A 24002-nucleotide genomic window follows, 5' to 3' on the forward strand; every position below is an offset into this window, starting at 1 on the left:
AGATGGAAACGCGGGTGCACACCCTGGAGCTCAGATGCTGAAAATAGGTTGCTCCGTAATAATCTGAGTGTCATAGGTGATTGAGCTTCATGATGTTCTGAAAATTGTAGGGCTGCATTATAAGCATGAGTAGTTTGCACCAGCATATATTCTTGTGTTATCTAAATGATGATCATTAGAAATGTGGGGTAATAACGAAATGTAAGAGTAGTAATAGAAAATTAGTTTGTGTCATTCGAGAAAGTAAAATGACATTTAAAGGCAATCATGTTATCCTTGATGTTTATTGCAAATGCTTAATGAAGTAGATCATGTGTAATGTACTGCATTAGATTTAAACATGCACAACATTAAAGTCTGCACATGCAGAGATAATTAATTATGCTTTGAATGTAATGAAATATAGTGCTTACAGGTGCAAGCAAGGCCTAAATGAATGTTCATGTTTTGCTATGAAAGTCCTTTTCGTAATTTCTTATGTTAGCTGAATTGTGTAAGCCTAAATGTGCTTTCCCTGGCAAAGCTCTCATTTGAAGGCAGTCAGCGAAATTCATGTGGGTGCAAGGTTGTTCCTTTCTCATGCTTTGTTGCAGGTGCAAGGACACCGTTCTCGTTAGTTAGTTAGTAGGGGCGTGCTCTGTTAAGTGTTCAATTTGTATCAGGGAGAGTACCCCGAGGGATGAGTGAGCATAGAGCTGTGAGTATGTGATTTGATTTATCGATTTATATAGCGCAACGTCTTGGCGTTAGATTTGGCCCGACATATGTATAGACGGGTAAAGTCCTATCCTATAGGTTTCCAACCGGTCAGTTGGAGAATAGCCATGTTTTTAGTAATCTTTTGAAGGAGATAAGTGACGAACTGTTTTTTATCGATAATGGTAGGAGGTTCCAGGTTTTCGCAGTTCCCAAAAGGAAACTTCTACCTCCCCAATGAATCTGTCTGTACCTGGGTATTTGAGGCAGTTTTAACCGAGACGATCTTAGGTTTCTGGATGGCAACTACTATTTCAAGTGCGATCTCAGATACAGAGGTCCTGTGCTCTGGAGCGCTTTGAATGCAATGCATTGTGATTTGTATATAATTATTTTTCCCACTGGAAGCTGTGGAGGTCTCTTAATTGATGTGAAACTGATTTGTATTTAGGAATATCAAGTATCAATCTGGCTACAGAATTCTGCAGTCGTTGCAGTTTTTGTAAATATTGGGTCTGAATCCCCACTTAAAGAGCGTTGCAATAATCCAGTCTGGACAGTGCTAGAGTAGTTAAATGTGTCTTTCAGGCATATGGGGGAATGAAAGAGCGAAGCTTCCTTCTTTAAAATACCCCATAAAATGGCTGAGAGATTATTGATTTGGCTGTCAAATGTCAGACTATTATCGAAGATCACGCCCAGATGTTTAGCCTTGAGAACTGGTGTCGGACTACATCCTAGGTTAGCCGGCCACCATCTCAACGACCAGACGGGAGTTTGGAGCCTAAGAACAGGATTTCCGTTTTGTCATCATTCAATTTTAAACAATTGGTCTGCATCCAGGTGTTCATCTGTACAGTTGTTAAGGGGATCCGCTGTCTCATCCTCGTTGTTTGTTATTGACACGACCACCTGGGTGTCATCAGCATAGGAGACCATGGAAAAACCATAGTGCCTGATCATCGAGGGGGCCACATAAATATAGAATAGTGTAGGAGGGTAGAAGAAGGGATCGGTTCTTGGAAGAAAGACTTAGATTTGACTACTGACCCTTACAACGTGAGTGTACTTCTTAGGAAGCCCTCACGAGTTGCCACCTTTTTCTTGATCTTGCCTGGGAGATACTAAGTAGGGATGCCACTTTAGAGATAGTGTAGGGACAGATTGAATGGATTTCCTTTGCAGACAATAATAAAGACTGATTTAGATGTTGGATCACTTGTTGCCTGTATAGTATTTTTAGAGTTGCTCATTCTTTTTTGGCTCCACCGGATCAGACTGGTGCATAGAATGAACTTATTAATAGTGCCCATGTAGTTCTTCAACCTCGTCATGAGGTGCTTGTATGTTCAATTATTTTTGGCTTTGTAATTAACCCCTGAATTTGAAGTTCTTTCTGAGTCTAAATTAGTTAATTTTGTTTAATTGTGAATGGCTTGGGTTCTCCCATTTACACTTTTCAGCAAGTTATAAAGATCCAGTCGACCGAGGATTCTTAGTGAGATTTGAAGATAAGAATCCGGCGCAATCAGTTGGTAGCAGAGAGGATGGTTATCTCTGTAGTAAGGGGAGCCATAGAGAAGGGTAGTCATTGAGCCATAGAGCCCAAGTGATGGTTGTCCAGCGGATTGTGAGTGGAGGACGACGGCGTTTGATGGAAATCAACGGAGAGTGACGGTGCGGCGGAAGCAGCAGTTAGTGGGAGAGTGAGTATGAACAAGGTTGTGTGTCTGTTAGATGGGGAACATCGTTTACAACAAAACTTTTACCACGCACTACAATTACAACGCAGGAATTACAACGAAAGTCGTTACAATGACCTTCGCTGGAGGGCGCTGTTGGATAGGGAATAGTTTAATTTTCTATCCAACACCTTCCCTACTATACACGGGGACTGGAGTTGGAATAGAAAATTAAACTATTCTACTATCCAGCGCCCCCCAACTTAAGTCGTTGTGAAGACTTGCGTTATAATACCTGCGTGGTAAAGGCACGCGTGGTAAAAGCATGCCTTGAAACGTCATACAACCCTGTTGGATTGCAGTGTGGTTTTGGTTGTGTGATGTCTTGTGGAGTTGGAATGAGAGTTGAGTGATTGCGCTTTCGGACCGAACGCGTGCAGTCCATGAGATTTGATTTTTAATATCCTGGGATGGATAAGAGATTGTGGTCTTGAAGACTCCCAGAGTTGAAATTGTCTGACCAGTGATTGTGGGAGTCATGAGATGTTGTTGACTGACCCACCGGTGACAGGGAAATGTGTGTGTGAGTGTGTGTGTGTGCAGGTCTTGGGCTACTAAATGTGGAAAATTGAGTTATTGGATCCTATCAATTAAGTATATGACTGTCCGGCCGTTCATGGGTAGATAGTCTGAGGCAGTTGTCCGGTCGTTTTGTGGACAGACGTTTACCAGAGTTGAGGTTGACAATAACATGAGATTGTCTGGTCGTTTCCTGGACAGACAGTCGGAGAAGTGCCTGTTACAAACAGTTATTTCATTGCATTAAAGAGACGCGTGAGTGTGCGATAGACGAGTTGTAAAGGAAGGGAACTACAGCATGTGGAGGAAGAGTGATGTTGGAGAGTGCCACGCTGCGATAGTTGGGTTGGTGTGACGCAGCGCTGGGATTGGTGGATTGACATCAGGAAGATGAAATGCTGTGAGAAAAAGGGAATTGATTTCATCATGTTTATGTTTATGGGATTTGTAAAGCGCTGGATTAACCTTAGACATCTCAGTGCTGCATGAATCAAGGTTGAGGGAATGAGCGCTTAGTCTTGTGGAAAGAGGCATGTCTTAAGTTTCTTACTAATTAGTACTTCGTTTTGAGTGAGTCGAAGGTCTGGATCTAAACTGTTCCAGAGTGTAGGTATCAGATGGGTGAAAGACCTTCCACCCCATCTTGCTCTTTTTATTGTGGTATCTTTCATGAGAAATTTTGAGCTCGACCTAAGCTGTCGATGGGGTGTATAGAGGGCGACCAGGTTTTGGATGAGTACCGGACCCCTTCCGTGCATGGTACGATGAGACAGGTTAATGCGCTTGAATTTGATTCTGGCTGGAACCGGGAGCCAATTCAGTTCCTTCAATCTTGTTTTAACTGACTGGCGTCTAGGTATGTTTAGTAAAAGTCGTGCAGCTGCGTTCTGAACAGTTTGTAGACGGTTTGTTACGTATTTGGGAGAACCAAGAAAGAGGGAGTTTCCGTAGTCCAGCTTCGAAATCACCAGGGCCTGGACTACTGTTCTCCTCGCATCTTCCGGGAGTAGGGATATGATTTTCCTGACCAGGCGAAGTATCCCAAAGCAGGTACCAGATAGTTTTTGGGCCTGTATCTCTATTGTAAGATTTTGGTCCAGCCACATGCCAAGGTTTTTTATGGCCGGCGTGGGAGGCGGGGGAAGTCCCCAACTAGTTAGCCACAGGATCGCTGAGCAAGGATTAAAATTATTTCCCAGGATCATCAGTTCCGTCTTATTGACATTCAACTTGAGTATGCAGTCCGCCATCCAGGATCCAATTTTCTCAAGGCAGGGAACAAGCTGCCGATGATCTGAGTTGAGGGTGTCTGAGATTGAGAAAACTAGTTGCGTGTCATTCGCGTATGACACAATGGAGATATCGAATTCCTGGATGATATGAGCTAGGGGACTGAAGTTAATGTTAAAAAGGGTTGGGCTCAGGGAAGAGCCCTAATGCACCCCCCAAAGTGGTGGAAGGGGTCTGACTTGAAACCGGCCTCCATGCATTGGAAGGTCCTGTCACTCAGAAATGAGGCAACCCATTCCTTTACGCTGCTCCGCCAAATACAGCACTTTCCAACCTCTGCATCAGCACTGAGTGCCGTATTGAATGCGGCACTCAGGTCTAAGAGCACCACTGCTGCAGTTTTTCCTTGGTCAAGGATGGCTTTCAGTTTTTTGGTGACCACTAACAGTGCTGACTCGGTGCTGTGCTTGGGTCTAAACCCCATCTGTGTTTGATGAATGACATTATTGTTTTCGAGAAAGGTGGAGATTGTGGTGTTCACATATTTTTCTGCCATGTTGCCAACTATAGGCAGAAGTGATATTGGGCGATAGTTTGATTACTCGGCGGGATCCAGGTGTGTCTTTTTCAACAAAGGTTTAATGATGGCGTGTTTCCATTTCTTCGGTACCCTGCCCTTTTCAAACGAAAGATTGATGAGATTGCCTAGCTGAGTGAAAACAGGTTTCCCTCCTTGGGCAAGAATGTGCGGTGGGGCTGGGTCCAATGAGGATCTATCGTCCACCAGGAGTTTTAGGGAGCTTTGTTGGCTCTCTGATGGAAACAGTCACGCAGTTGGCTTCCTCGACGACTAATTTTATGCTGTTAGGAGATCTGAATCTCCAATTTAACGACCCAACGGATTCCGTGGCGGCGGATCTGCTGAGTGATCTGAAAGCTTATAATCTTAACCTAAAAAACCTGGGACCCTCCCACTCCAAGGGTCGCCTTCTTGATCCTATTTTCTCAAATATTCCGTACCTTACAGCTCTGCCTGCTTGTCCGTTGCCTTGGACTGACCATTTCCTGGTCCAGGTCAGTCTGCAGGTTGACCCGAGAGTGGCCCCCTCTCCGAGAGTTTGTACTCTGGAGAGAGCTTGGTCCAGGCTATCAGTTGATAACTGGATTGCGAGACTTGAGAGCTCATGGCCCCCGGTAGCAGCGGATCCGGTTACAGTTGATACGGATTTTGAGCTGTGGATAACCAACTCCCTGGACGTCATTCTCCCCAAAAAAAGAGTAGCAAAGAGGGGTAAAAGGATGGGTTCCGCCCCTTGGTATTCGCCGGACTTACGCATCCTTAGGAAAGGATGCAAGAGGCTGGAGAGTACCTGGAGAAAAAACTGGGAGGTGGCAAGCCGGGATGAATATCGCAATGCAATAAGAACATATAAAAACGCCCTTCGCAGTGCTAAGGCGCAATTCTTTGAAGAAAGGATAAAAAGTGACTCTAATTCTTCGAGAGAGACCTTTACAGTGGTAAAGGAACTCCTCAAAATCCCGGAGCCCCCACCAACTCAGGATAATCCTGCTGAGAAGTGTAGAGAGCTAGCGGAATTTTTCCATCTAAAAATTGAAAACATCATAGGTGCCCTGCCCCAAGTCGTACAGGTTGCACAGGTAGGCAATCAGATAGCAGGAGAAGGCTTCCGCCTGGATACCTTTGGTCCAATCCCTGTAGCTGAGGTCGCAAAGGAGCTAGGATCCATGAAGAGTGGTTCACCAGAGGATCCAGCCCCAATGAGATTTTTGAAACAGGCAACATCTGTGGTTGCGGCTCCTATAGCGAACTTGATTAATGCATCACTTACCCAGGGTGTGGTGCCACCGAGCTGGAAAAGAGCGGTTGTAAAGGCTCTTCTGAAGAATCCCAATGTGGATTAGTCAGATTTGGCTAACTTCAGGCCCATCTCTCTGCTGCCGGGTCTTGGTAAGATCGCGGAAAGACTGGTTAACCGACAACTATCCGTCTTTCTGGAATCCAATGGCTTGCTGAGAGATTCTCAAACCGGCTTTCGGCCAGGGCAGGGCACAGACACCGCCCTCTTGGCAGTTGTTGAGGAAGCAAGGAGCATTTTGGATTCAGGAGGGTCAGTGGCAGTGATCCTCCTGGACCTCAGTGCTGCCTTTGACACTGTAAACCATCAAGTGTTGATCCAACGGCTGTCCAATGTGGGGGTCACAGGAGTGGCGTTGCAATGGCTTAGGTCATTTCTGCATGGCCGCACCTATCAGATCTGGGAAGGCAGCGAGAAGTGTCCATCTATCCCCCTCCAGTGCGGTGTGCCACAGGGCTCCTCGTTGAGCCCTACGTTGTTTAACGTCTATATGGCCCCCCTGGAGGATGTGGTGGCCCCTTTTGGGATAAAAATTGTCAGCTATGCTGACGACACCCAGCTGGTGGTCGCATTGTCTCAACTGGAGAAGAACCCAGACGTGCTGCGCCTATGCCTGACCAATGTACACACCTGGATGTGTGAATCGTCGCTTAAACTAAACGGTTCCAAGACGGAGATAGTGCTGTTAGGGCACAAGACTCCCTCTCTCCCCTTGACCGTTTGGCCCAGCTGCCTGGGGGAGCTCCCCAGCCCCAAGCAGGAGATCAAGAGCTTGGGAGTCTGGCTGGAGCAGGGTCTCTCCTTTAAAACTCAGGCAGGGGTTTGCTTTGGGCTTCTTCGTTCAGCCCGTAAAGTCCTGCCCCTCCTCCCCTTGCCATCGAGGAGGTTACTCATCCAGGGGTTAATTATCTCCAGGCTTGATTACTGCAATGCCATATTCCTTGGTGCTCCGGAAGCCACGCTCAGTAAGCTGCAGCAGGTGCAAAATGCTGCGGCCAGGCTGTTGACTAACACATCAAGGAGACAATCAGCTAAGCCCGCCTTGGAAGCATTGCATTGGCTCCCGGTGAGAGAGAGGGTCAAGTTTAAGGTTCTCTGTACGGCCCACAAGATTCTTCAAGGGAAAGGACCTCCTTCTTTAAGGAAGCTAGTGGTGCCCTATAAACCCAACAGAGCTCTTCGCTCTGATCAAAAACTTTTGCTACAGGTCCCCAGGGTCCACAAAGCTCGCACTGGAGGCAGAAGATTCTCGGTGCATACAGCCACCCTTTGGAATTCGCTCCCTTTGCAACTGCAACTTTGAAGTTTCTGAAAACACACCTTTTCCCATCTTAACACGCTGGATAGCTTTGCATTGGTCTGACGGACTCCTTGACAAGCGCTGGGATTCCCAAGGGTAACCACGCGCTATATAAGACTCAAATAAAATAAAAATAAATAAAAATAAATCTTGACTTGAATTTCCTTAGTAAGGCGGATATATGGTCTGAGTTTGTCGGGGGGATGGTCATGAGAACGGGTACGACTAAAGGTGCTGACTCTATGTGTTTGATCTGTAACTCGTTTTGTGGGATGGGCTACTTCCTAAATTCCTCATGGGTTTGGGTTGGAGAGAGTTATAAATATTTTCAACTTTACTTTTAAAGAAGGTTGCCAGCCCGTTGCACCTATCTTTGGAGTGTTGGGGGCTATTTGGCCCTTGGTCTGTGGTAGTAAGTGATTTTACAATTTTAAAAAGTTGCCTAGAGGAGTTGGAGGATTTGGCGATGTTTTCTTCATAGAAAGCAGCCTGCGCTTTCCTGACACTTTTTTGATGAAGAAGTATAGCTGTTCCGTATGTTTTTTTGTTCAGGATCATAAGACTTCCTCCACTCTTGTTCAAGTCTTTTGCATTTCTTTATCTGCTCAACTCACGTGGGAGAGAACCAGGAGGATCTATTGGTATTTTTGTGAGATAAGGGGCCTGGCTTCCTGAAGTTCCTATTAATGGAGCTGTTTATCCATGTTAGCCAGTTATCATGGGCATCATTCAGATCTTTAGTGTCTGGGGGCATGGAGGATTCCAGATCAAGGATCCAGACCTCAGGCACTATCTTGGGCCATTTTCGTCCCATTACTATGAGACCTTTGTTTTGTTCTACTATGGGTACCTGTAGTTGCAGTGGGATCAAAGCATGATCAGTCCATGGCATCCTTATGGGGTCTAGTACCTTCAGTCTCTGATTATTTGAAAAAATGGGGTCTAAGAGGTGACCTTTCTCATGTGTGCCGGAGGGCACCAGCTGTGGTAGCTGTAAGGCCCATTAAAGTGCGCCCCTTAATTGGGGAACGTCCCCTCGTCACTGCGATGTCCCCTCCTGGGGTTACAAATTTAACACATCAATTTCGTTCAAGAATGTGTAATTTATTCCATTCCATTTAGGAGTTGTAATTCACTCTCATGTTCATTTCTTATTGTATTCCTGTATGCATAATAGTAACCTCCTCCAATGCATTTCAGCTAATACTTAGCCTTCATCAGGGAGCTTTATCTGTAAACAAATAAATGCTATAAATACATGAGGACCATCACAAAAAACTTAAAGTGTAAAAGAACCATGACCTGATTCTTAACCCCATGGGTCATGCGTCGCTGTCTATATGCGATGGTTCAGTGGAAAAAGCAAACATTTCCGCCAAAAGGTGTGGCTGATTGAAAAAGGGTGAATCATACCGAGTTAAATCAAACACGGAGGTGTCTCCTGAAGTGCCAAGTGCTCATGTGTGTCAGGTCATAAAGTCGGAATAGTGCCGCCACGTTACTGTGAGCCAAAATTCTCAGAAATGTCTCACCAGTACAAATGACTGGTTAAGGATTAGAGCGTGCACCGAAAAAAGTGCATCGAAGCGGCATAAACGGTACTTACAAGAGGGAAACGAACCGCAGCGTCCTCTCGTTGTTGTCGAAATTGTAGAATCATCGCAATGGTGAAAGGACTCCGACAGACAGTGTTAATAGACACATAGGGGCCATTTTGAAATGTCCAATTCGGCGTGTGGAAGTGAAAAAAGGACAACATTTAGGTGCAAGTGAGACAACAAAGATGGACTAAGGAGTGAATAAGACATGTAAGGGCCATGTCGAAGTACGAGATTAAGGTTCAGGTTTATATCTAATGTAATGTTCTGTGTATATAATAATTCAAAACAGAAATAGACTAATTACATCACATGGCTGTTTAAAATAGTGTGTTTAAAGCCTGTTCCCATGTTTTTAGAATTTTTTCAATTGAAAAAAACTCAGTGATGGCATGCTCTAAACATAACTCATCCCAAAAGTCCTTCCATATATATGCTTCCAAAAATTCACAAAGACCTTAAAAAACCTCCTTTTCGACCCATTGTGTCTACCAAAGAAAGCATTCATCAACCGATTGGCCAACTTTTGGATAAATACCTACAACCATGTGTAATAAGGATGAGGACATACGTTAAGAATACCAGTCACTTCATAAGGAAATTAGAGGAAATAGAGTTAACATCAGATGAGCCCATAGTTTTATGCAGTATGGATGTGAAATCCTTATATACCTCCATACCCCACAACGATGGGATAGAAGCCATAGAACATGCACTATTGCACACAGTACTGGAAATGGAACTCAAAATTTTTTTGATGGAACTCCTATGCTTCACCCTATTCCACAGTTATTTTAAATAGAAAGACCAGTACTTCCTGCAACAGACTGGAACAGCCATGGGAAATTCGGCAGCACCGGTATACGCAAATCTTTACATGGAAAGATTTGAAAACAGACATATTTTGACTCAAGAGCCATGGATAACCAATAAGAAACTTATCTTAAGATACATCGCCGATCTGTTCATCATATGGACAGGAACTGAATCAGCTTTACAGAAAGCCATAGATGAGATAAATAAGAAGGACAAACAAATTCAATTCACTTCGGAAATTCATTCAACAAAAATTACTTTCTTGGATGTTGAAGTCACCAGGAAAGACTCAAGTTTTGAAACAGACATCTATGTGGAGAAGTGTGGCTCAATGGTTAGAGCAGGCAGACCTCGATGCAGAGCTCTGGCCAGGGACCAGGGTTTTATTCCTGCCCGGCGGGTCTCGGGCTCATTAATTCCCCTGACTGGATTTTCTCGCCTCAGTGCCTATTCTGATCATGGGTCCCACGCTGCAACTCTGGGCAATAGCTTGCTTAGTCTCCACAACGGCCCCCACAACGCGAGGGATGCCTGGTCTGCACCATGGATGTGCCCAGGAGTGGACACTTCACAGGGAAAGCCAGGAAGGGTTCCCTCGCGGTATTCGTACAAGCGCCGGGAAACCCACTGCGGGTAGCTGTGCGCTATACAAGTACAAAAACATTTACATTTATTGAAAACCGACAGATTGGAATAACCTTCTTCATTTTCATAGTTTCCATCAGTAAAGTTTGAAAACACACCTTCCTTATTCACAAATGCTTAAAGTGAAGAGGATGTATCCTCACCAGAAAAAACAGACGTTCAGATCAGGGAAATGGAAAACAGATTCAAAGAAAGGGAGTACCCCCAGGAAATATTAGATCAGGCCAAACACAGATGTGCACAAAAAATAGGAAAGATATTTTGTTACAAATTTCTAAAAAAGAGAACACCAGGACAGTGATTGTTTCCGAATACTAAACTAAAAGTAAGGCATTTAAAAACATCAACAAAAAACACTGGTCCATATTATCTCAAGAAGAAGATTTTAACAATATTTTCAAGGAAGTACTGATCTTTGCGTACCAAAGAGCCAAGAATTTGGTGAGACACTTAAACAAAGAGAATAGAGATCTGAAGAAACATATCGGGGCACTGCACCCTGTCACAACTGTAGCCATTGTAACAGCATCATCAAGGGCAACTCAATTGCTCATCCTAGTAAAGGCTATAAAATCAAATTGAGAGTGTCTGCAACATGTGACTCCATGAATGTAATTTACCTGCTCAAATGTCCCTGTGGACAAGGATATGTAGGAAAAACTGAACGCAAAATTAAAGTTAGGTTGAATGAACACTAATCTAACATCCGCAATAAGATGATGAAATCCACAGTAGCCAGCCATTTTAGTGAAGCTTCGCACAACGTCAGTCAACTAAGATACCCCATTTTGTAATTAGTCACTAAAAGAGAAGGTGTGGATAACAGCAAAAACCTGTTGCAGAAAGAGAATTACTCGATTTAAAACTGGAAACTTTGAAACCTATCGGAATGAATGATAGGGTGGAACATAGTTGTTATTTATAAGAGAAATGTGTTTTTTTGATTTTTGGGCATGCCATCCCTTGAAAAAATTCTAAGAACATGGGAACATGCTTTATACAGACTATTTTGAACAGCCATGTGATGTAATTTGTCTATTTTCTGTTTTGAATTATTATTTAAACAGAATATTACATTAGATATAGACCTGAACCTTAATCTCGTATTTCGACATGGCCCTTACAAGTCTTATTCACTCCTTAGTCCAGCTTTGTTGTCTCACTTCCACACGCCGAATTGCACATTTCAAAATGGCGCCCACGTCTCTATTAACACTGTCTGTCGGAGTCCTTTCACCATTGCGATGATTATGCAATTTTGACAACGAGAGGACGCGTTAGTTCGTTTCCCTCTTGTAAGTACCGTTTGTGCCGTTTCGAGGCACTTTGTTCGGTGCACGCTCTAATCCTTAACCAGTCATTTGTACTGGTTAGACATTTCTGAGAATTTTGGCTCACCGTAATGTGGCGGCACTAGTTCCGGCGTTATGACCCGACACACCAGAGCACTAGGCACTTCGGAAGACACTTCCGTGTTTGATTTAACTCAGTATGATTCACCCTTTTTCAATCAGCCACACCTTTAGGGGGTAATGTTTGCCTTTTCCACTGAACCATCACATGTAGACAGCTATGCATGACCTATAGGGTTAAGAATCATGTTACAGTTCTTTTACACTTTAAGTTTTTTGTAATGGTCCTCATGTATTTATAGTATTTATTTGCTTACAGATAAAAGCTCCCTGATGAAGGCTAAGTATTAGCCGAAATGCATTGGAGGTGGTTACTATTATGCATACAGGAATACAATAGGAAATGAACATGAGAGTGAATTACAACTCTTGAATGGAATTAAATAAATTACACATTCTTGAACAAAATTGATGTGTTAAATTTAATTTTGAATACATTTGCAACCCCAGGAGGGGACATCGCAGTGACCAGAGGACGTTCCCCAATTAAGGGGCATGCTTTAATGAGATTTTATTGAAGTACTCTACGGAGAGCACACCCTTGAGCACGCTACAACCAATCAAACAGTACTTAAAGGAGTGCAAGTGTATATGAACATTTCGTAGCTGTAAGGCTTCCATGTCAACTATACACTTCTTGGCGGAAGGGTCATTGAGATCATCCAGGTGGATGTTAAAATCACCTAACACTGTAATGGCGTTTTTCTCTATAAGCATAATAGCCAGCTGGTCCGGGGCTGAGTCTAAAAACCGGGTACATGGGCCCGGTGGTCTATAAATCAGTCCTCCTGCGAAAGAGCATGTGGCAGAAAAGGAGATTCTAAAGCTACAGGTTTTAGATTTGTCGATATTAAGGGAGGATAGCGTACATCCTAACTGGGCATTGTAGATGATCGCTAATCCTCCTCCCATAGCTCCAACTCTGTCAAGGCGGGAGATTTTATAGCCAAGGAGTAATGCCTCTACGATTTCTGGGGCTGAGCTTTCCCTGAACGAACTTTCGAGAAATAGAACCTCCAGTTGCTCTTCTTCGATTAAAAGTTTGATTTTCAACACGTGTTTAGGTAGAGATCTACTATTAATTATTCTAATTTTTGCTGTTATCCATTGGGTATTCTCAGCTTCTTTTCCCTGCCTATTGTGATCTCTGGTAATTCCCCTGAACCCACAGACCGGACAGTACGTTTGGTTGTTCTACACTAATAGAGTGCTGACATTGCGGGTGGACTGTTACCTTTAGTCCTAAAAGTTTTGAGCTGGTGTAAGTAAGTGGTTTCCCCGGGGATATTGTTGTTAGGGCAGGGTTTCTGGCCCCTGGTCCCGGATGGGCGCGTCCGTTGCGCGCGTCCACTGCGCGTTGGCGCCATGCTTGTCTTAAGTATAGTCTGCCCCTTAATTGAAGGGAAAGACTAGAACGCCGCTTCCAAAGATGGTTGTTCCTCTGTGGCCACCCGGAAGTCGGGAAGGGATCCTCCCTCCACAACAAGCAGCTGTAAAAGCTGTGGTGGACAGGAGAGTCACAGTACAGTAACAAAACCCCCAAGGTATTTAAAAACAAATTGACGATTTTGAAAAAAAATAGATTAAGTGTGCGATCGCGCTAGCAGCAGAGCTTATAGCAGGTGGCAGCTTGACAAAATTAGCAGCGTGGTGCTTCACTGGCCAGCATACAATCGTAAGTGTCTGCCTCTACCTTATTCATCTGCGCGTCGACGCCATGCTTGCCTTAAGTATAGTCTGCCCCAACAACTGCGCCGACTCCCTCGCCCCACTCAGGAAACCCGCAGCCAACCACACCAACAAGAAAGCCACATGGTTTACCGAAGACCTCCGTACCTCCAAATGCGCCTGCCGGAAGCTGGAGAAGAGCTGGCTCCGTGACCGAACACCAGACAGCTACACATCCCACAAGAGCGCCACCCGCAGACACCACCAACTCATCATGACCGCCAAGAGGACTGCCTTGAAAGACCGCCTAGACAGCAACGCACACAACAGCAAAGAGCTCTTCAGCATTGTGAAAGAACTCTCCAACACCAACGGCATTCCCCCATCGCAAGACCTGTGCAAATCACTGGCCACCTTCTTTCACCGCAAAATCACCAACATCCACGACAGCTTCATCACTGCCACCCCCGCCTCCGCCGCCGAGACCTACACCTCTGCAACCACCACCCGCACCAGCCGCCTGACCGCCTGGTCCAACGTCAGCGACGAAGACACCATCAAGACCATGAACTCCATCCACTACGGATCCCCATCTGACCCATGCCCACACAACGTTTTCAACAAAGCCAGCACAGCCATCGCACCCCATCTCCGGAAAACAATCAACATCTCCTTCGAGACAGTAACCTTCCCGGAGAGCTGGAAGCACGCAGAGTTCAACACCCTACTGAAGAAACCCAAGTCGGACCCCAAGGACCTCAAGAACTTCTGGCTCATCTCCCTGCTCCCTTTCCCGACGAAAGTCACAGAAAAGATCGCCAACAGCCAGCTGACCCGCTACCTTGAAGATTCCGCAGCAACCACAGCACCGAGACCGCCCTCATTGCCGCCACTGACAACATCAGGATCCTCATGGACAAAGGAGAAACAGCCGCCCTCATCCTTCCAGATCTATCAGCCGCCTTCGACACAGTTTGCCACCGCACCCTAACAGCACGCCTCCACGACACCGGAATCCAAAAGAAGGCCCTGGCCTGGATCACATCCTACCTCTCCGGCAGATCCCAGAGTGTCCGCCTCCCCCCTTCCGCTCCAAAGACCACCAAGATCATCTGCAGCATTCCACAGGGATCATCCCTCAGCCCGACACGGTTCAATATCGACATGGCACCACTCGCCCACGTCGCCCGACAGCACAGCCTCAACATCATCTCCTACGCCGACGACACACAGCTGATCATCTCCCTCACCGAAGACCCCCGCACCGCCAAGACCAACCTCCACAGAGGAATGAAGGCCGTCGCCGAATGGATGATGGAGAGCAGACTGAAGCTGAATTCAGACAAGACGGAGGTCCTCATCCTCGGCTCCACCCCCACAGCCTGGAACAACTCCTGGTGGCCAACATTGCTAGGAACACCCCCAGAACTTACCGACCACGCACGCAATCAGTGGATCACCCGCGACTCTGCCCTCTCCATGACCAAGCTGGTTAACGCCGTCTCCGCTTCCTGCTTTAACACCCTTCGAATGCTCCGCATGATCTTCAAGTGGATCCCCTCCGACACGAGGAAAACCGTCACCCAGGCCCTCGTCACTAGCAGTCTGGACTACGGGATCGCCCTCTACGCAGGAACAACAACCAAGCTCCTGAGACGGCTCCAACGCATACAGAACGCCTCGGCACGGCTGATCCTCGACGTCCGCTGAAGCAAGCACATCACACCCCACCTGAGAGACCTGCATTGGCTCCCCGTCAACAAGAGAATCACCTTCAAATTCCTCATCCACGCACACAAAGCCCTACCACAATGCCGGACCATCTCGCCTTAACTGTCGACTCAGCTTCTTCATCCCCACCCACAGCCTCCGCTTAGCCAACCTCGCCCTCGCCACAGTTCCACAGATCCGGAAAACCACCGCCGGCGGCAGATCCTTCTCCTACCTCGCCGCCAAGACCTGGAACACTCTCCCTACCGGCCTACTTCAGACCCAGGACCTGCTGGCCTCAGACGACTTCTCAAGACCTGGCTCTTCGAGTAGCAGCAAACCCCCCCCCACCCTCCAGCCCCTTGAGACCCTCACGGGTATGAAGCGCGCTCTACAAATGATTGATTGATTGATTGATTGACTGATTGATTGATTGAATTGCGGGGAAAGACTAGAGCGCCGCTTCCAAAGATGGCGTTCCTCCGTGGCCACCTGGAAGTCGGGAAGTGATCCTCCCACCACAACAAGCAGATGTAAAAGCTATGGTGAAACGGGGAGTCACAGTACAGTTACAAAAGCCCCAAGGTATTTAAAAACAAATTGACGATATTTTAAAAAATAGATAACAAAGTGCGCGATTGCGCTAAACCAGTGCGCTAGCAGCAGAGCTTATAGCAGGTGGCAGCTTGACACAATTAGCAGCGTGGGGCTTCCCTGGCCAGCATATAATCGTAAGTGTGTGCTTCTACCTTATTTTTATGAAATGTTTTAAAGTTTTACGAGATATGTGCACAGGAGATAGAAGGGTGGTTACTCGAGGCAGAGAGGAAGCTCCTCCGTAAAATACCCCAGCCCATTACATGGCTACGAATGTGGGATTACATGCTATAATTTGGCTCAAAAATTGGCATAACTTGACTGAAGGAAGGGGAGAATTGACTACCACATTATGATACTTTCAGGTTGGAGCTGTTGTATCAATTGAAAACAGTGATGTCTTCTTTACGACCTCTACCCAGACCAAAACAGTTTGAGGCGCTACATGCATGGATTAGAGCAGCACATGACAGGAAGAGAGATCGAAGTCAGGAGAGGGTAAAAAAGTTGATCAGGGCATTTCAAGATGGGCGACGGGATGCATTGGAAAAGAGATGGAGAGTGGAAACTATTGAAGGGGGTAGGCTGTTTCCGTTGATGGTAAAAGTAGGAGATATCCAGAAAAAGTGTGGTGAGGAAGACAATAGTGACACCGATGACAGCCTGATAGAAAGACTGTTGTCAGAGAGACCACATCCATACAATCCAGATTCAGCAGAGGGAAAGGCTGGACCAACAGAGGGAAATGGAGGGTCGCAGACTCAGGGATGGGAATGCAGACTCCAACAGGTTCGTAAGCGAATGGAGTTACAGGTGTTACAAGGTTACCAGAGGCTCTCACATTACCAGTTACCATTGGCCCCATAGTGTCAGTATATGACCCAGATCAAGCGAGAAATGGAAGTTTGGCACAGTCAGCAGTAGGTGAGGGGACTGGTTCTGGAGGGAATTGCATAGTGAGTGGAATAGCTCACCTTCTGAGACCCATAAAATCGAGTGCGCCATTGCCAGCCACTACAGACTCCTCTAGAGGACAGGTGGATGTAAGGACGGCGAGACCAGGGTCTTTGGCCGATTCAAAATCTGACCTAAGGATGTGGGAACTGTGAGAAGTTGGCCCGATATGCAACGTTCGCTATTCTAGCGACCGCTATGTATCGTTCCAACGACCCTTATGGTGTTTGGTTGTAAGTCAACCTATAGACCAGCTATCCTAGTAGCGTGGATACGAGCAGTCCAAGGCTAAAGACTCGAGAGGGCGCGTTAAGCCAGCTGTTTACCACACATGTACCCCTTGAACACCCAGTGAAAGGACACCACACAAGTGTTATGAAAATAAACAGTATATTTATTAAGAATCACAACAGCCCTGTACTCTTTGTGAGGACAGGGTACTAAGAACAAACCAAATCTCTTTAGCAAATACTTCAAGTGCACAATTAAAACAAGTGTCCGAGGACACGGAAAGTTTAAGGTCTCGGGCGGACCCGATAAGGCAAGTCGGAAGCGAGGGACACGGGACCCTAGAGTAAAGAGGCTATGCAGGCACCGAAATGCCGAGTTACCTAGCCACGAGGGCTGCGGCTGCACAAGTCTTACAGGCGTCGGGGTCTTCGCTGACGAGCCAGGAGCCGGAAGAAAAGGAGTTGCTGGCCGGCGACCAGTGATGAATAGTTCGTAGGGATCCAAGCCTGGATCAGAGATCGTTGACACCTGAAAGCAGAGGGGACCAAGTTCGTACTACTAGCCAGTAGTCAGATGGTACCAGGAGGGCACCGGTTGGCCGTCACCTCGACCAGGTGAGTGGGCGACGCTAGGCTCTGCAGTCTCACGGACCAGGAGGCGTTGTCGGCAACCACGGTGGAGGTGCGAGCTGTCCCACGAAGGATGATGCTGTCGGCGTCGCTGGGCCCAGGATGGGGCAACAAGCCTTGGCAAATCTCAGGGCCACGTGGTGGGCCTAAGATGGCGTCTTGAGTGGACCAGGAGGGTCCGGGGTGCTTCTCGCAAAGATGGAAGCAAGGGCCAGTCTGGAGCCACCAGACCAGCAGAGTTGTTTGTTGGTCGTCGTCAAGGACGGGCACAAGCCAGCGGCTAGTGACCAGACAACGTGCTGAGCAGCGAGCAGAAAGGCCCCACGCAGATCGTGGAGATGCTGGGAGACTGCACTTCGGTGCTGGAGCGGCTCAGGGTCGGGGCTTCTCGGACCCCAGAGCACTCACCAGAGAGTTACCTCGATGGTCGTGCTGGTTTAAGAGCGTGCAGGTTCTGATGATGGCCGGTCCCTCGAGGTCTCGTCGCACCCACAGATCACAGCTGAGCTGATGACGGGGGTAGAGGTCAGAGGTGCCAGGGAAGCCGGTTCTCGTCGAGCTGGGCCGTCGGATCCTTGAGGAAGGACTTGCAGCAAACCGCAGAGTTCTTAGATGGTGCCCGCTGATGCAGGGTGACTACTCCTTAGTCACAAGGGAGAAATCTTGAGAAGAGTCTTGAAGTCCTTTCGTAGAAAGTATTCTTGATTCAAAGATGATCTAATTTGGAAGGGTCCCCGCTCCGGCCTTTATTCTAAAGAAAGGGGTGGGTACATGACTAGGTCCTGCCCTAAGGGTGGGACCAGGAAGGGGGGTAGTTACACCCCTCTCCCCTGCCGGACTTTCCCCAGGCCAGGGCTGTCGCCCCTGGAACTGGTTCTAACCGGCAGATGCGTAGTGAGCACTGGGGTGCCACTCCGCAGTCACCTTCTCGCAAAAGCCCTACCTACCCAGAATACACAAACCCTGTCTGGGACGGTGCGAACACCGCCCTCGACAGGAAACCCTTTGTCCGAGCGCTCCTCGCTGGAAGGACTCCCAGCAGCAGGAGGTCAGACTCGTGTCTGTGGTGGCAGCATCCATTTTGTGGAGCTGAGGCTTTAGTTAACTTTAACCGGGGTTCACAGTTACGTACATGTCGTGTCCCTCTAGAAGGGTGGAATGCTAACCTCATCGCCAGAATTGGTGAGAGGGCAGCACCCCGATTCGTATGACACCTTACTCAACATGCCTTGATAACGCGACACCGAAGTTACCGATATGGTACGCGTTATCATGGAACAGCCATTGGGTCTTGATTCCGCAAGCTGCAACCGGGCTCGGCTCGGGCCTGAACCTAGCTCACACGAGCCCACGCACTCTGCCTTCAGGATTTGTTAAGGCCTGCCATAGGAGTGACTGATAGGAACTCGGGTGTCCATTGTATGGTTAGATATAGAACTACTATACCTAAAGCGAAGGGTGCTTACACGACTTCGCCCCAGCTGTCGTGCAGCCAGTTGTGTCAAATTTAGGAGGCCAGCCAGGGGTGGCATAATACATGCTGCAGCCCCTGGCGGCCCTGGGTACACCTATGCCCTGTGTTACGGGGTCTGATAAGGTGGCCCAGTACCAATTGGTAAATGCACCTAGGGTACATCTCGTAATTTAGAAAGAGAACAGCCAGGCTGTGGGTCCGATTAGCAGGCCCACAGCCAGAGAAAGTCGTAAACCAGTGAAACAAAAGCGAAAAATCTGGGTGATCATAGGATTGCAGACCCTACTCTCCTACATGACCCCCCCCCAAACGTCGGAACAATAAGCTAACCTTGACCAGGTGAGTCTTCTTGTTCTAAGTGGAAATATCTGGAGAGCCCATCGGCATTGCCATGATCAGTACCAGGTCTATGTTCCACTGTAAAGTCCATCCCCTGTAGGGAAATGGACCACCTAAGCAGTTTGGGGTTTTCACCCTTCATCTGATTTAGCCACAAGAGGGGCTTATGGTCGGTCTGAATCTTGAAGTGAGTGCCAAACAAGTATGGCCTCAGCTTCTTCAGGGCCCAAACCACAGCAAAGGCCTCCCTCTCAATAGCTGACCAATTCTTCTCTCTAGGGGTCAGCCTTCTGCTTATAAAAGCAATGGGCTGGTCTTGACCATCAAAATTCAGTTGAGAAAGAACAGCTCCCACACCCAACTCAGAAGCATCTGTTTGGACAATGAATGGTTTGGAGTAGTCCGGACTCTTGAGGATAGGCGCCGTGCACATGGCCTGCTTTAGGTCATCGAATGCTTTTTGACAGCTCGCTGTCCACTGAACCTTCTTTGGCATTTTCTTACTTGTCAGTTCGTTTAACGGTGTCACAATTGAACCATAGTTCCTGACAAACTTCCTATAGTAACCAGTCAGGCCCAAGAAAGCTCGAACCTGAGTCTGGGTGGTTGGAGGAGCCCAGTCCCTGATTGACTGTATCTTGCTCTCCAGTGGCTGAACCTGGCCTCCACCTACAAGGTGGCCCAGGTATACAACCTGTGTCTGCCCTATCTGGCACTTGGTGGCCTTGATAGTGAGGCCTGCTGCTTGTAGCGCCTCTAACGTCTTCCGCAGGTGGACCAGGTGATCCTCCCAGGTGGAGCTAAAGACAGCAATATCGTCAAGATACGCCGCACAGAAGTCATCCAGCCCAGTAAGGACTTGATTCACCAACCTTTGGAAGGTGGCAGGTGCATTTTTCAGACCAAAGGGCATCACCACGAACTGATAATGCCCACCAGGGGTTGAAAATGCGGTTTTAGGCTTGGCGTCCTCAGCTAACCTGATTTGCCAATACCCAGCTGTCAGGTCAAACGTACTTAAGTAGTTGGCCGAAGCCAGCCTATCAATAAGCTCGTCTGCCCTTGGTATTGGGTGGGCGTCAGTCTTAGTGACTGCATTGAGACCCCTGTAGTCCATGCAGAACCTCATCTCTCTCTTACCACCCTGGGTGTGAGGTTTCGGCACTAGAACTACGGGACTAGCCCAAGGGCTATCCGAGGGTTCAATGACTCCCAGCTCCAACATTTTCTGCACTTCACTCTTGATGCAGTCTCTAACGTGATCCGGCTGCCTGTAGATTTTACTCTTGACGGGCAAGCTGTCACCAGTGTCAACCTCATGGGTGCACCAATCGGTCTGACTGGGTGTTAGAGAAAACATATGTCTGAACGACTGAAGAACCTGTTTACAGTCGCTCTGTTGATGTTCGGAGAGGCTGCCACAAAAGACAACACCATCTACCGATCCATCGTCAGGATTCTGAGTGAGCAGGTCGGGGAGAGGGTCACTCTCTTCTTCCTGTCCCTCATCTAGGGCCATGAGCAAACTCATGTCCTTCCTGTCGACATATGCTTTTAGCCTGTTGACATGAAGCACCCTGTGGGGGCTCCGGGGAGTTCCCAGGTCGACCAGGTAGGTGACTTCTCCCTTTTTCTCCAGGATGGTGTAGGGCCCGGACCATTTGTCCTTGAGTGCTGCTGGGGCCACTGGCTCCAACACCCACACCTTCTTTCCGGGCTGGTAAACAGTCAAGACAGCCTTTTGGTCATGCCAAGCTTTTTGGAGTTCTTGGCTGGCCTTAAGGTTTTCAGATGCCTTTTCCATGTATTCAGCCATCCGCGAGCGGAGGCCAAGCACATAGTCCACTATGTTGGCTGCAGGCTTTTTGAGAGGTCTCTCCCATCCTTCCTTCACCAAACACAGGGGTCCTCTTACAGGATGCCCGTACAGAAGTTCAAAAGGGCTGTAGCCAACCCCCTTCTGTGGGACTTCTCTGTAGGCGAACAAGAGGCAGGGGATCAGGACGTCCCATCTACGCCGAAGCTTTTCCGGTAGTCCATGAATCATCCCTTTTAGGGTCCTGTTGAATCTCTCAACAAGCCCATTGCATTGTGGATGATAGGGTGTAGTGAACTTGTAGTTGACACCACATTCCTTCCACATAGCAGTTAAGTAGCTCGACATAAAGTTTGCACCTCTGTCGGAGACGACCTCCTTAGGGAAGCCCACTCTGGAGAACACTCCAACTAGGGCTCTTGCCACAACAGGTGCTGTAGTGGTCCTAAGGGGAATAGCTTCAGGATACCTGGTGGCATGATCCACTACCACCAGTATAAACTTGTGCCCTGAGGCTGTCGGTGGTTCCATGGGACCGACGATGTCGATCCCCACCCGTTCAAAGGGCACCCCCACCACAGGCATTGGTATAAGGGGGGCCTTTGTCGTGCCACCTGACTTACCACTGGCTTGGCAAGTGGCACAGGAGCGGCAAAACTCCTTGGTATCTTCGTTCATGTGGGGCCAGTGAAAGTGTGAGACAAGCCTGTCCCACGTTTTCGTCTGGCCTAAATGACCTGCTAAGGGAATCTCGTGGGCCAAGGTAAGTAGGAAACCACGCTGAGACAAGGGTACAACCAGCCTCCTGGTCATGCCAGGCTTGGGGTCTCTTGACTCAGTGTACAGGAGTCCATCTTCCCAGTATACCTTGTGGGTACCTGTGGCGTTCCCAGCAGCCTCAGCAGCAGCCTGCTGTCTGAGGGGTTCAAGAGAAGGGCAGTCTAACTGGTCCTTCCCCAGGTCCTCCCTTGAGGGTCCCCCTGAACCCAAGAATTCAACTTGATCAAGTTCGAACTCCCTAGGCTCAGTTTCCCTCAATTCCTGTAGGTCAGCCTCCTCTGAGACTTGATCCACGACCTGGGGCAAGGGGGAAGGCGCAGCCTTAACCCTACCGCTCTTTTTCTTGGGAGGTGTCTGGTCCGTTGTTCCAGGATCCAGCACCTGTTCAGTGGGGCATTTCCTGACCTGTGACCTAGTCACAGCGAACACATGTGCTGGCAAACCTAACATTTCCATGTGAGTCCGGTGCTCCACTTCTGACCATTGTGATGACTCCAAATCATTGCCCAACAAACAATCCACTGGGAGGTCTGGACTAACTACAACCTTCTTTTGGCCAGTTACCCCTCCCCAGGAGAACGCTACAATTGCCATACTGTGATTGGTAGTGACATTGCTTGCATTGGTCACCAGGAATTCTGTACCTGGCATGATCTGTCCAGGGTCCACAAAGTTAGGCGTCACCATGGTGACGCTGGCACAAGTGTCCCTATAGGCCTGAGCCATCTTTCCATTTATGAAAGGCGTCTGTCGGTATTTGCCCAGGGTATTGGGACTTACGTCAGGGGACACGTCCGCGTCCCCTGTACTGACAAGGACAGCCTGAGTGAGTGTGCCAACTAAGTTGTCACGCCCCTCAGAACCCAGGGTTAACCCTACTAAACCCTTGGGAGGTGCACTACCACTGCTGACTGTACTAGGGGGCACAGGTGCCTTAGGGGCTGCAGTGGCAGGAGTCTGCCCTCCTCCTTTCTTGGTGCACTCACTAAACCAGTGAGATTTACTTTTACAGTACTGGCACCATCTTTTGGATTGGCCTTCTTTCTTCTTTTGGGGAGCCTGACCCCCACCCTCTTTGGGTTGTTGGGGACCTGTCGAAGACTTCTGGTCATTTTGTTCCCCCTTAGAATCTTTACCCTTCTGGTCTGCTTTCTTCTGACCACCTTGATTCTGGCCCTGGTTCTGTTTAACTCTTGTACGAACCCATCTGTCTGCCTTCTTTCCCAATTCTTGGGGAGAGGTCAGATCCGAGTCGACAAGATGCTGATGCAACAACTGATTCTGACAATTGTTTAAAATTTGTTCTCTCATCATCAAATTATACAAACCTTTGTAATCAGTAACCTTACTGCCCAGCAACCAGCCCTCAAAAGCCTTAGTGGCACAATCGACAAAGTCAGACCAATCTTGAGACTGCGTTTTCTGGGTATCCCTGAACAGCACCCTGTACTGCTCAGTGGTTAGGCCGAACCCTTCAACGAGTGTATTTTTCAAGACTTGGTAATCGTTCGCATCCTCCACCCTTGTGGTGAGGAGCTTGTCTCTTCCTTTACCTTCAAAGGAGAGCCACAGGATAGCTGCCCACTGACTCTGGGGAACACCTTGCACCGTGCAGGCCCTCTCCAAAGCAGTAATCCATTTGTGGATGTCGTCCCCTTGTTTAAAGGGGGGCACTATCTTCCCAAGGTGTTTCGTATCGAAACTCTTTTCCCTATTGCTAGGTACATTGCTGCCACCAGTGGGGACTACCCCACTTAACTGTTGCTCTCTAGCAAAGGCAAGCCTTTCTTTGGCCAGGGCAAGTTCTTCCCTTTCGATCCTCAGATTAGCTGCCCTTTCCTTAGCTTCGTACACTCTCCTCTGAGGGGACGTCATCCCTCTCTGAGAAGAGTTGTGAGAGCCATTGGTTCGAAGGGATCCGCCAGAGTCTCTTGACAGAGATCGGGCTCGTCCATTCCCAATGTTAAGC

This window comes from Lissotriton vulgaris, chromosome 7, assembly GCF_964263255.1.
Source record: "Lissotriton vulgaris chromosome 7, aLisVul1.2, whole genome shotgun sequence".
NCBI lineage: Eukaryota > Metazoa > Chordata > Amphibia > Caudata > Salamandridae > Lissotriton > Lissotriton vulgaris.